The following is a 14,578-nucleotide window of genomic DNA, read 5'->3' on the forward strand; positions in this document are numbered from 1 at the left end:
GCACACACCTGACCACTACGAAATCCCCGGGCTCCAGATCCCAAAATTGATTTTTAGTAAATAATGAGGAAAACTGAAAAGCCAGTTTCCTCCCAAATAAGCAAATAAACTGGAGCCCCTCAACCTGCCTGGTTGAGAATCCTGCGTCCATACACTGGTGGGGTACCACACTACCACATATCCCCCCGCCCTGGTTTCGAACCTGAGGGCGGAACATCAAATTTCTTTTGGCACCTCTGTGCCAGCTACTATTTACAGGAGCCCAATCCTGTCTGACCTCACTTCTCCTAAAGGGGAACTCTACCCAATGCCTCCTTTGGTGTCTCCCTCAAAGCCTCACTGTCGCTCTGCTATGAGCTTTGATGCAACCTTCCCAACTCTTCCTCCTAGTGCATTTACATAAGCGCTTCCTCTCCTTAACGGGTTACCCCTGGTCTTTCTACCAACCCTTCTGCCTCCACACTTCAGGCTCTCAGGTTTCCCAACACCTCTCTCAGCATTTGTTAGGGCAGTGCTTGCAGAGGGCACACACACCGGAGAGTGGCAATCACCCACGAGAACCTCACAAGATGCCACCTCCCCTGGTGTCACCCACTCAGCAGGCAGCTGTCCTACCAACTGACCTTTTTTATTACCACCTGGATTTCTATCCAAACCGGAACAGACGAGCTCTCGTCTGATCCGCATACATACAGTATCTTACTGCACTTTTTATCCATTTTCCTGTCTCAGGGACCTTGTCACCTAAACCTATTATTGGACTGGTGACCCCAGTTTCTTTAACCACCTCTGTCTGAGCCCCGGTCAGGATCTCTGCTGTTTTCTGGTCCATGCTCGGCCCTTCCATCCCACGTGGTTTGTTCACTGGTGCAGTATACGCACCCTTCACCGACAACTGACCAGTACCACCCTGGACCATAGCAGCAGAAATGCTTCCCATCTGGCTGTTAGGAGGTGAAACCTCAGACATTTTGGACTCATTTTTAATTTCTCCAAAGCATCTCCCATATACCATTTTTTCAGGAAATAACCCAGCAGCATACCCAGAGGCAACTTTTAACAAGAGTAATAAATTCAGGAATAAGCTATTGCTGTCTTGTTCTCCTGGTTTATTTGATTCTGAACTATACATGTTAATTGAAAGAGCTGATCACACGGCCCGTCTGCTACTGGGGACTCCGGCTATTGTGTAAGGGTGTCCTGTGTTTAGGTTTATGATAATGTGTGTTGTGTCTTCTGAACTAAAAGACAGCAAATCTGCCCTGAAAGTTCACACTTCTGAGTCACCTAGGCTGTTTAAATGATTAGTTGATTAGCTATGCTAATTCAGTTTCTGGTTACAGTTTGCTTGGGTAATATGATCAGAAGGGGGGGATGTCCTCCTGGTGTATATATTTGTGTGAGTTTGTCCAATAAATTATTCCATGTTCAAGCTGTGTAACTGATCTAGTCTCATCTGTTTTTTAGTTACAATATGTGGCTGTAATATCTGATATCTGATGTTCAGACTGGAGGAAGCTGTATACTGACAGAAGTATACTCACGTGGAGTGCAACAGGGTTCCGTGACCTAGACAGTCCAAGGTATTTAGTAAGAGGCATGGCAAGTTTTTTGAAGTTGTAATTTTTTCCCACAATTCTAGGGAAAATTAAGATTTTTTTTTTTTTCTTTTTTTTTACACAAAATTGTCATAATAAAAAGTTATTTCTCACACGCAGCATATGCATACTTCCAATTACACCCCAAAAACACTTTGCTACTCCTCCTGAGTATGGCGATACCACATGTGGGAGACTTTTCCACAGCCTGGCCACATACAGAGGCTCAACATGCAGGGAGCACCTTGAGGCTGGGTTCACACCTATGCAAATTAGATGCGGGTTTCTCCGCATCCAATTCGCATAGCAGGAGAATGTGACTGGCTCCCTATGGAGCCGGTTTACATATCTCTGTTGCGGCTGTGAAGCGCACTGCACAGAAAAGCTGTGCATCTTTGGTTCCGTTTCAGGGCCTGAATTCAGGCACAGATTTGGCCCTGATTCCTCCCTAAAACAGGGACACACAGCGCTCCTGTGCAATCCGCAGTGGGTTACAGTGTGAACCCGGCCTTAGGCATTCTGGGAGCATAAATTACACATCAAATTTCCTAATGACCTATCACACTTTTGAAGGTCCTGGAGCACCAGCGCAATGGAATTACCCACAAAATAACCCTATTTTGGAAAGAAAACACCCCAACGTATATTCTATGAGATATGGGCTGCAGATAGGTACTTACATACCTTGATGGGCTGCAAATAGGTACTTGGGTACTCTGATGGGCTGCACATAGGTACTCAGGTACTCTAATGGGCTGGAGACAGGTACTCGGATACTCTGATGCACTGCAGAAAGGTACTCAGGTATTTTGGGCTGGAGACAGGTAATCGGGTATTCTGATGGTCTGCAGATAGGTACTTATGTAATCTGATGGGTTACAGATAGGTAGTCGGATACTCTGGGTTGGAGACAGGTACTGGGGTGCTCTGATGGTCTGCAGAAAGGTACTTAGGTACTCTAGGCAAGTGACAGGTTCTCGGGTACTCTGATGGTCTGCAGATAGGTACTCAGGTACTCTGGGCTGGTGACAGGTTCCTTGGGTACTCAGATGGGCTGGTGACAGGTACTTGGATACTCTGGGCTGGGGACAGGTACTCGGGTACTCAGATGGGCTGGGGACAGGTACTCGGGTACTCTTGCCTGGTGACAGGTACTCGGGTACTCTGGGCTGATGACAGGTACTCGGGTATTCAGATGGGCTGTTGACAGGTACTCGGGTACTCTGGGCTGATGACAGGTACTCGGGTACTCAGATGGACTGGTGACAGGTACTCGGGTACTCAGATGGGCTGGTGACAGGTACTCGGGTACTCTGGGCTGATGACAGCTACTCGGGTACTCAAATGGGGTGGTGACAGGTACTCTTTATTACTGGGGCAATAAGTCTTGGGGCGCATGAGCGGCGTGCACGAGGACAATGTTTGTGACCGGCTGTGGTTGGATACAGCCGATCACGTTGTAAAGAGACATTTTTATTGGCTCTTTACACTGATCAGGGATGGGCTGTGTCCCAAAGGACACGCCTTATCCCCGATCGCCGCACTGCGTGCCCCCGGGGGCGCGCAAGAGTGTCAAGAACTGGAGGACGTCATATGCCGCCCACCCACGGGGAAGAGATATTTGTGCCGGTGTCATTTTATATTGGACTGGTATGGAAGTGGTTAAAACAACAAGCAACAATTAAGAAACTATTAAAAAAACTATTGCACACTTGGTAGGATGTAACGTAAAAATAAACACAACCAAACATCTGACAAGTCCTTTATTAAAAAAAAATTCCCACAATGCACATTCATCAACAATCACGTTGTACAGTGATGCAGGTCCACATCAATCGCAATGAATGACCCACTGACCTGCTGAAAGACAAAAACGGATGAATGCCAAGACACGTCCGATTTTGTTGCTTTCCACATGCCAAATAACATGTTTGGGTCACTTCCACTAAGGTCCCTTTCACACTGGGGCGTTGGTGGTAAAGCGGAGCTTTACCGTCATTTTTCCAGGGGTTTTCAGCAGCTAGTGAGGCGCTTTTAACCCCAGCTAGCGGCCAAAAAAGGGATAAAACGACCCGCAAAGCGCAGCTGCAGTGGCGCTTTGCCGGCGGATCGGTCGCGGTGCCCATTCATTTCAATGGGCAGGAGCGGTTTAGGAGTGGTGTATGCACGGCTCCTTCACTGCTCCAAAGATACTGCTTGCAGGAGTTTTTTTTAACCTCATGCCAGCGCATCGCCTCAGTGTGAAAGCACTCGGGATATCACACTGAGACTGCAGGGGAGCCATTTTTCAGGCACTTTACAGGCGCTATTTTTAGCCTAAAAGCGCCTGAAAAACGTCTCAGTGTGAAAGAGGTCTAAAGAAAACAAAGGGGTGGGGTCACCTGGGAATGTCATTGGACAAATATGGACTTGCCTATTTTAATCAAAGGCCTCACTGAGTATCCTACCCCATTTTTTGTTTTACTTTAGCAAGGACTACCCAGAGATGTCATTCAGATGATCCCCATCCTTTCTTGGTAGAGATAATCTGAATGATGTCTCTGGGTTCCTGTCGCTTTAGTAAACAAAGGGGAGGGGTCACCATCATTGACCAAATATGGACATGTGCATATTTGGCCAATGACATCACCAGGTGACCCTGATGTTTTGTTTACTTTAGCAGCAGGGAGCGGGAGATGTCATCCGACGTGAGGTAAGTGACGGATTTAGATATTTTTTTGCATTCCTTGGGTTTTTTATTTCAGTGTGAGTTGTTCTTTGTGATTTACATGGACCTGCATCACTGGACAAGGGATTGACAATGGATGTGCATCATGGGACTTTTTTAACCACTTGCCGACCGCCTAACGTAGATATACGTCGGCAGAGTGGCACGGGCAGGCAGAATCACGTATATATACGTGATCTGCCTCCCGCGGGCGGGGGGTCCGATCGGACCCCCCCCCGGTGCCAGCGGCGGTCGGCATCTGACTGGGAGAGTCGGGAGGCGAGGGGGAGACCATCCGATCGTGGCCCCCCCCTCGCGATCGCTCCCAGCCAATGGGAATCCTCCTCTGCCTGTGTGTAGTTTCACACAGGCAGAGGATGTGATGTCATCTCTCCTCGGTCTGGCAGTTTCCGTCCAGCGCCGAGGAGAGAAGACATGTAAGTGCACACAACACAAACACACACAGTAGAACATGCCAGGCATACTTTACACCCCCGATCCCCCCCCGATCGCCCCCCGATCCCCCCCCAATCACCCCCCCCCTGTCACAAACTGACATTAGCAGTATTTTTTTTTTTTTTTTTCTGATTACTGCATAGTGTCAGTTTGTGACAGTTACAGTGTTAGGGCAGTGAGTGTTAGGCCCCCTTTAGGTCTAGGGTACCCCCCTAACCCCCCCTAATAAAGTTTTAACCCCTTGATCACCCCCTGTCACCAGTGTCACTAAGCGATCATTTTTCTGATCGCTGTATTAGTGTCGCTGGTGACGCTAGTTAGTGAGGTAAATATTTAGGTTTGCCGTCAGCGTTTTATAGCGACAGGGACCCCCATATACTACCTAATAAATGTTTTAACCCCTTGATTGCCCCCTAGTTAACCCTTTCACCACTGATCACCGTATAACTGTTACGGGTGACGCTGGTTAGTTCGTTTATTTTTTATAGTGTCAGGGCACCCGCCGTTTATTACCGAATAAAAGTTTAGCCCCCTGATCGCCCGGCGGTGATATGCGTCGCCCCAGGCAGCGTCAGATTAGCGCCAGTACCGCTAACACCCACGCACGCAGCATACGCCTCCCTTAGTGGTATAGTATCTGTACGGATCAATATCTGATCCGATCAGATCTATACTAGCATCCCCAGCAGTTTAGGGTTCCCAAAAACGCAGTGTTAGCGGGATCAGCCCAGATACCTGCTAGCACCTGCGTTTTGTGCCTCCGCCCGGCCCACCCAAGTGCAGTATCGATTGATCACTGTCACTTACAAAACACTAAACGCATAACTGCAGCGTTCGCAGAGTCAGGCCTGATCCCTGCGATCGCTAACAGTTTTTTTGGTAGCGTTTTGGTGAACTGGCAAGCACCAGCCCCAAGCAGTGTCAGGTTAGCGCCAGTACCGCTAACACCCACGCACGCAGCATACGCCTCCCTTAGTGGTATAGTATCTGATCGGATCAATATCTGATCCGATCAGATCTATACTAGCGTCCCCAGCAGTTTAGGGTTCCCACAAACGCAGTGTTAGCGGGAGCAGCCCAGATACCTGCTAGCACCTGCGTTTTGCCCCTCCGCCCGGCCCAGCCCAGCCCACCCAAGTGCAGTATCGATCGATCACTGACACTTACAAAACACTAAACGCATAACTGCAGCGTTCGCAGAGTCAGGCCTGATCCCTGCGATCGCTAACAGTTTTTTTGGTAGCGTTTTGGTGAACTGGCAAGCACCAGCGGCCTAGTACACCCCGGTCGTAGTCAAACCAGCACTGCAGTAACACTTGGTGACGTGGCGAGTCCCATAAATGCAGTTCAAGCTGGTGAGGTGGCAAGCACAAGTAGTGTCCCGCTGCCACCAAGAAGACAAACACAGACCCGTCATGCCCATAGTGCCCTTCCTGCTGCATTCGCCAATCCTAATTGGGAACCCACCGCTTCTGCAGCGCCCGTACTTCCCCCATTCACATCCCCAACCAAATGCAGTCGGCTGCATGAGAGGCATTTTCTTTATGTCCTCCCGAGTACCCCTACCCAACGAACCCCCAAAAAAGATGTCGTGTCTGCAGCAAGCGCGAATATAGGCGTGACACCCGCTATTATTGTCCCTCCTGTCCTGACAATCCTGGTCTTTGCATTGGTGAATGTTTTGAACGCTACCATTCACTAGTTGAGTATTAGCGTAGGGTACAGCATTGCACAGACTAGGCACACTTTCACAGGGTCTCCCAAGATGCCATCGCATTTTGAGAGACCCGAACCTGGAACCGGTTACAGTTATAAAAGTTAGTTACAAAAAAAAGTGTAAAAAAAAAAAAAAAAAAAAAAAAACACATACAAAAATATAAAATAAAAAAAAATAGTTGTCGTTTTATTGTTCTCTCTCTCTCTCTCTCTATTCTCTCTCTATTGTTCTGTTTTTTTTTACTGTATTCTATTCTGCAATGTTTTATTGTTATTATGTTTTATCATGTTTGCTTTTCAGGTATGCAATTTTTTATACCTTACCGTTTACTGTGCTTTATTGTTAACCATTTTTTTGTCTTCAGGTACGCCATTCACGACTTTGAGTGGTTATACCAGAATGATGCCTGCAGGTTTAGGTATCATCTTGGTATCATTCTTTTCAGCCAGCGGTCGGCTTTCATGTAAAAGCAATCCTAGCGGCTAATTAGCCTCTAGACTGCTTTTACAAGCAGTGGGAGGGAATGCCCCTCCCCCCCAACGTCTTCCGTGTTTTTCTCTGGCTCTCCTGTCTCAACAGGGAACCTGAAAATGCAGCCGGTGATTCAGCCAGCTGACCATAGAGCTGATCAGAGACCAGAGTGGCTCCAAACATCTCTATGGCCTAAGAAACCGGAAGCTACGAGCATTTTATGACTTAGATTTCGCCGGATGTAAACAGCGCCATTGGGAAATTGGGAAAGCATTTTATCACACCGATCTTGGTGTGGTCAGATGCTTTGAGGGCAGAGGAGAAATCTAGGGTCTAATAGACCCCAATTTTTGCAAAAAAAGAGTACCTGTCACTACCTATTGCTATGATAGGGGATATTTACATTCCCTGAGATAACAATAAAAATGATTAAAAAAAAAAAAAATGAAAGGAACAGTTTAAAAATAAGATAAAAAAATAATAATAATAAAGAAAAAAAAAAAAAAAAAAAAAAAAGCACCCCTGTCCCCCCTGCTCTCGCGCTAAGGCGAACGCAAGCGTCGGTCTGGCGTCAAATGTAAACAGCAATTGCACCATGCATGTGAGGTATCGCCGCGAAGGTCAGATCGAGGGCAGTAAGTTTAGCAGTAGACCTCCTCTGTAAATCTAAAGTGGTAACCTGTAAAGGCTTTTAAAGGCTTTTAAAAATGTATTTAGTTTGTCGCCACTGCACGTTTGTGCGCAATTTTAAAGCATGTCATGTTTGGTATCCATGTACTCGGCCTAAGATCATCTTTTTTATTTCATCAAACATTTGGGCAATATAGTGTGTTTTAGTGCATTAAAATGTAAAAAAGTGTGTTTTTTCCCCAAAAAATGCGTTTGAAAAATCGCTGCGCAAATACTGTGTGAAAAAAAAAAATGAAACACCCACCATTTTAATCTGTAGGGCATTTGCTTTAAAAAAAATATATAATGTTTGGGGGTTCAAAGTAATTTTCTTGCAAAAAAAAATTATTTTTTTATGTAAACAATAAGTGTCAGAAAGGGCTTTGTCTTCAAGTGGTTAGAAGTGTGGGTGATGTGTGACATAAGCTTCTAGATGTTGTGCATAAAATGCCAGGACAGTTCAAAACCCCCCCAAATGACCCCATTTTGGAAAGTAGACACCCCAAGCTATTTGCTGAGAGTCATGTTGAGTCCATGGAATAATTTATATTGTGACACAAGTTGCGGGAAAGAGACAATTTTTTATTTTTTTTATTTTTTTTTGCGCAAAGTTGTCACTAAATGATATATTGCTCAAACATGCCATGGGAATATGTGAAATTACACCCCAAAATACATTCTGCTGCTTCTCCTGAGTATGGGGATACCACATGTGTGAGACTTTTTGGGAGCCTAGCCGCGTACGGGACCCCGAAAACCAAGCACCGCCTTCAGGCTTTCTAAGGCCGTAAATTTTTGATTTCACTCTTCACTGCCTATCACAGTTTCGGAGGCCATGGAATGCCCAGGTGGCAAAAAAACCCCCCAAATGACCCCATTTTGGAAAGTAGACACCCCAAGCTATTTGATGAGAGGTATAGTGAGTATTTTGCAGACCTCACTTTTTGTCACAAAGTTTTGAAAATTGAAAAAAGAAAAAAAAAAAATTTTTTTTCTCGTCTTTCTTTATTTTCAAAAACAAATGAGAGCTGCAAAATACTCACCATGCCTCTCAGCAAATAGCTTGGGGTGTCTACTTTCCAAAATGGGGTCATTTGGGGGGGGTTTGTGCCACCTGGGCATTCCATGGCCTCCGAAACTGTGATAGGCAGTGAGGAGTAAAATCAAAAATGTACGCCCTTAGAAATCCTGAAGGCAGTGCTTGGTTTTCGGGGCCCCGTACGCGGCTAGGCTCCCAAAAAGTCCCACACATGTGGTATCCCCATACTCAGGAGAAGCAGCTAAATGTATTTTGGGGTGCAATTCCACATATGCCCATGGCCTGTGTGAGCAATATATCATTTAGTGACAACTTTGTGCAAAAAAAAAAAAAAAAAAAAAAAATTTGTCACTTTCCCGCAACTTGTGTCAAAATATAAAACATTCCATGGACTCAACATGCCTCAAAGCAAATAGCTTGGGGTGTCTACTTTCCAAAATGGGGTCATTTGGGGGGGTTTTATGTCATCTGGGCATTTTATGGCCTTCAAAACTGTGATAGGTAGTGAGGAGTAAAATCAAAAATGTACGCCCTTAGAAATCCTGAAGGCAGTGATTGGTTTTCGGGGCCCCGTACGCGGCTAGGCTCCCAAAAAGTCCCACACATGTGGTATCCCCATACTCAGGAGAAGCAGCTAAATGTATTTTGGGGTGCAATTCCACATATGCCCATGGCCTGTGTGAGCAATATATCATTTAGTGACAACTTTTTGTAATTTTTTTTTTTTTTTTTTTTTTTTGTCATTGTTCAATCACTTGGGACAAAAAAAATGAATATTCAATGGGCTCAACATGCCTCTCAGCAAATTCCTTGGGGTGTCTACTTTCCAAAATGGGGTCATTTGTGGGGGTTTTGTACTGCCCTGCCATTTTAGCACCTCAAGAAACGACATAGGCAGTCATAAATTAAAGGCTGTGTAAATTCCAGAAAATGTACCCTAGTTTGTAGACGCTATAACTTTTGCGCAAACCAATAAATATACACTTATTGACATTTTTTTTACCAAAGACATGTGGCCGAATACATTTTGGCCTAAATGTATGACTAAAATTGAGTTTATTGGATTTTTTTTAGAACAAAAAGTAGAAAATATCATTTTTTTTCAAAATTTTCGGTCTTTTTCCGTGTATAGCGCAAAAAATAAAAACGGCAGAGGTGATCAAATACTATCAAAAGAAAGCTCTATTTGTGGGAAGAAAAGGACGCAAATTTCGTTTAGGTACAGCATTGCATGACCGTGCAATTAGCAGTTAAAGCGACGCAGTGCCGAATTGTAAAAAGTGCTCTGGTCAGGAAGGGGGTAAAACCTTCCGGGGCTGAAGTGGTTAATAAAGGACTTGTCAAACCTTTGGGTGTGTTTATTTCTAAATTACATTCTTTTTTTTGTAAGTGAGTAGGGGTACTATGTACCCTTTACTCATTCAAATTTGTGGAATTTGGGGTATCTGCATCCTTGTTTTTTAAGAGGGTTTCCAGAATATGATATGCCCTCCACCCACAGACCACCACAATGACCGGGCAAGGATTGCGCAGAAGAGGTCCTTGTTCCTTCCTGGCAAGATATTCCCCCATGGTAAAGCGGAGTTCCACCCAAAAATGGAACTTCCACTTTAAGAGAAGGTGACCCCCTGACATGCCACATTTGGCATGTCATTGTTTTTGGGGGGTTAGGAGCTGAGACCCACTTTTTAGAGGGTTCCAGCTCCCACTTAATCCTGGGGCACAGCGGCGCCGGAAGCAAGTTCGCCACTCCCCCCTCCCTCTCGGCAATCATCTGGGACACGTCACAGGTCCCAGATGATTGCCCGTCCAGTCAGAGTGCGCAGCGCTGCTCACGCATGTGCACGGCTGTGAAGCCACAGCAGGGTGCCCAGCAGGGTTTCCAGATTATGATAAGCCCTCCACCCACAGACAACCACAATGACCGGGCCAGGGTTTTGCAGAAGAGGTCCTTGTTCCTTCCTGGCAAGATATTCCCCCATGGTAAAGCGGAGTTCCACCAAAAAATTGAACTTCCACTTTAAGAGAAGGTGACTCCCTGACATGCCACATTTGGCATGTCATTTTTTTTTTGGGGGGGGGGAGCAGATACTCTCTTTTTAGAGGGTTCCAGCTCCCACTTCCTCCTGGGGCACCGCGGCGCCCGAAGCAAGTTCACCACTCCCCCCTCCCTCTCAGCAATCATCTGGGGCACGTCACAGGTCCCAGATGATTGCCCATCCAGTCAGAGTGCGCATCGCTGCTCACGCATGTCGTGCCCACATTGACAATGCCGGCACCGCAGAGAGGAGGGGGAGAGGAGGGGGGCTTCGTACGCCCGCATCACTGGACCGTGGGACAGGTGGGTGTCCGATTAATAAAAGTCAGCAGCTACACTTTTTGTATAAGTTGTATACCCGCCCAGAATTAAACCAGATAGCTTTTGAACATCAACTTTGACTCATCTTTTCTTGTGCTCACAAAGAAGCTATCTCCTCAGTACTGCAGTGCTGGGTGGTCTTTGCCATGAGATATAATTTCACCCAAACACATATTCTAACTCAGAAGTCAGCCTCCCAACTTTGCAAATATATCTGATCATCAGCAACAAACAAAACATTGATGGATCAACAACATTACATCATCAACACTTCATAACTGACACCCTGGGAATTCAAAAGGTAAATATCCAGAATAGTCATTCTGATTGCTTATTTCAAACAAATCCTTCCCATCACATTTTAGTACCCCATGGACTCAATATATGCAGCAATGTATTTCGATCCCGGTTACTTAATTTCAGTAACTCTTCAAACATTTTTCCCAAATTTCACCCTTCTGTTACCAAAATCCCTTTATCAGTTTTTTTAATTTAACCCCAAACTTTTAGGGAAATATACGCTATCAGGAACAATAACCTCTACTCCCAAAACAAGAAAACACAATATGAGACAACTCTTTGTGTACATTTTAAACAAACACTTTAAGATAATAACACCCCGTGCATTTATTAACCACTTCCCGACCGGCGCACACCGATGTACGTCGGGAGAATGGCACGGCTGGGCAAATGGGCGTACAGGTAAGTCCCACTGAATTTCCCGCCGTGCCATTGCGTGCGCGCCGGCCAGGAGCTCCGTGAGTCGGGTCGCGGGTCCCGCGGACTCGATCGCCGTGGGGATACCTGCGATCGCCTCACGGAGAGGACGAACGGGGAGATGCTGATGTAAACAGCATCTCCCCGTTCTGCCTAGTGACAGTGTCACTGATCTCTGCTCCTTGTCATCGGGAGCAGAGATCAGTGACGTGTCACAGCTAGCCCATCCCCCCTACAGTTAGAAAACACTCCCTAGTACTGACTTAACCCCTCCCCACCCCCTAGTGGTTAACCCCTTCACTGCCAGTGTCATTTACACAGGAATCAGTGCATTTTTATAGCACTGATTGCTGTATAAATGACAATGGTCCCAAATATGGGTAAAAAATGTCCGATGTGTCCACCATAATGTCGCAATAAAAATCGCTGATCGCCGCCATTACTAGTAAAAAAAAAAATTATTGATAAATATGCCATAAAACTATCCCCCATTTTGTAAACGCTATAACTTTTGCGCAAACCAATCAATAAATGCTTATTGCGATTTTTTTTACAAAAAATATGTAGAAGAATACGTATCTGCCCAAACTGAGGAAGAAAAATGTTTTTTTTTCATTATTTTTGGGGGATTTTTATTATAGCAAAAAGTAAAAAATAATGTTTTTTTTTTTCAAAATTGTCGCTATTTTTTTGTTTATAGCGCAAAAAAATAAAAAACGCAGAGGTGATCAAATACCACCAAAAGAAAGCTCTATTTGTGGGGAAAAAATGACGTCAATTTTGTTTGGGAGCCACGTCGCGCGACCGCGCAATTGTCAGTTAAAGCGACGCAGTGCCGAATCGCAAAAAAACGCTCTGGTCAGGAAGGAGGTAAATTCTTCCGGGGCTGAAGTCATTAAACACAATACAACCACTTTCTCATTCCACATTCATTTGGCCATTCCATTCATTCTTCATTTAGACCTGTTTTCCATATTTTTCCCCCAAACACCTTTGAACACCTTTTTCCAGATTTTTAAGTCCTTATTTCACCCGAAGTATATATATTTTCCCTAGTGCATAGGATTACACAACACGGTTACTTCTCTTTTTCTTTACTAACCACAATTCCTCTGGCGTAGTGCCCAGAATATATAACTTCCCTTTATTTATTTTCGCAGCATGGTCTCTTAATTATAATATTCTTAAACCTGTATTTGGTTAAAATCAAACATTTTAAAATCCCCAATCAATGTTAAAACATCTTAAACACAATTAACCCCGTTTGCACAAATGGTCATTCCCTTGCTTTATAACAGGCAATGTCCCTATACAATGCAAAACTCCCATATTTTTTTTCTTTCTTTCTTTCTTTCGACATCAACAAATGCGCTCGTCAGCCCAACTTCCCCTTAAACGCACAATCTATTGTTTTATAACATTTTTTTTCCCCTACATAAAACACCACTCTAGGTTCTGTTCTTTGATAACAGTATAATGTCATTTACTGAACGCCTCGGAACCCAGGGCAATTATATCAATCCGATCTATAGCACACATGCCGATACCGAAAAAAACACCTTTTCATTTCGATAACGCAAGAATAAACAACTTACACAACTAAACCAGTCCCTAAAACCAGACTTCAAGGCTCCCTGTTCCAACCGGTGTGACCCAAGTCGCAGCGACTCCAAAAAAGGAACTTTGTTCCGACTTCGGCGCGACTTGTTCCCACGCGGTTTTCACTGGTTGCAGGAAATCGCACTGCAAAGTCACATCGCAAATTGCATGACTTTGGGGCTGCAACAGTGGAAACAGAGCCCAACTGAAACAATCAAAACACCCTATGTATAAGTTGAAATGTTACTCCCTAAGAAATTGTATCTGATCAGATTCTTAAAAAAAAAAAAAAAAACGTTTGGTACCAGCGCATACATATCATTTTATCAGTGACGTGTCACGTACCCCTTTTAATGTTCCCAATTTACCATGCAGTGGGTTTAATATGTGCCCAACACATTTTATGAACAGACTGACGATAGTTGCAACATTTTAACAATAAACATGTATTTTTATAGCTAAGTTTTCTGAATCAAATTCTTCTTTAACATTCATTCTCCACCTCAGCAAATCTCTTGGACTATGGAATGCAAATATAGCAGTATGCTCTCCACAAAAGCGGTGGTGAAGGCATGGTCGGTGGTTTGATCCCCTCTTCCACCTGAAGCAAAATAGCAGATCTCTGCGAGCGGATATGTACCTCGGTGTATTGTGCTAAACCAGTGGTTCTCAACCTGGGGGTCGGGACCCCCTCACGGGGTCGAATGACGATTTTCCAGGAGTCACCGAATCTTGGGCTGTTCCTAAAGCCCATGCTGCTCTCCCATCCTTTTTGCGGCTGCCCAACAGGGCTGTCCCTGGAGCCTGTGACCGCCAAGCTGGGCTGTTCAAGGAGCCCGTGGCCACCCATTCAGCCTCTTTGCAGCTGCCCATTCAGTTCACAGCATGGGGGGTAGAGACTAGAGGTCAGCTGGCTGGTGAGGAATGTGAAGTGGGAGAGGCTGGAGGAGACCCTATCATCTGATTTCGGCATAGGTGTCACTGCTGTGAGACACCACAAAGTCAGAGACACAGTGAATCCAGAGACACAGTGAGTAACACTACCTGTGATTAGAGTTGCCATTAAAAGTCCCCACTACAGTTCTCAGATCAGCAGATGACCTTGATCAAGAGCACCTAAGTTGGCTCATCAGAACTCCCCCCAGCACTGCCACTCATCCCATTCCCCCCACCCTCCCTCCAAGGAGTAATGCCCCGTACACACGGTCGGACTTTGTTCGGACATTCCGACAACAAAATCCTAGGA

At 45.2% G+C, this 14,578-nt stretch overlaps 1 protein-coding gene across 2 annotated transcripts in view; it reads right to left on the bottom strand.

The window, feature by feature from the left end:
* The window catches only part of LOC141133705 (CD209 antigen-like protein C), a 160,454-nt gene that overhangs the window by 112,506 nt on the left and 33,370 nt on the right, over positions 1–14,578 (bottom strand). The gene's annotated exons all lie outside the window — the stretch shown is intronic.

Source organism: Aquarana catesbeiana, linkage group LG03 (assembly GCF_042186555.1).
Source record: "Aquarana catesbeiana isolate 2022-GZ linkage group LG03, ASM4218655v1, whole genome shotgun sequence".
Taxonomy (NCBI): domain Eukaryota; kingdom Metazoa; phylum Chordata; class Amphibia; order Anura; family Ranidae; genus Aquarana; species Aquarana catesbeiana.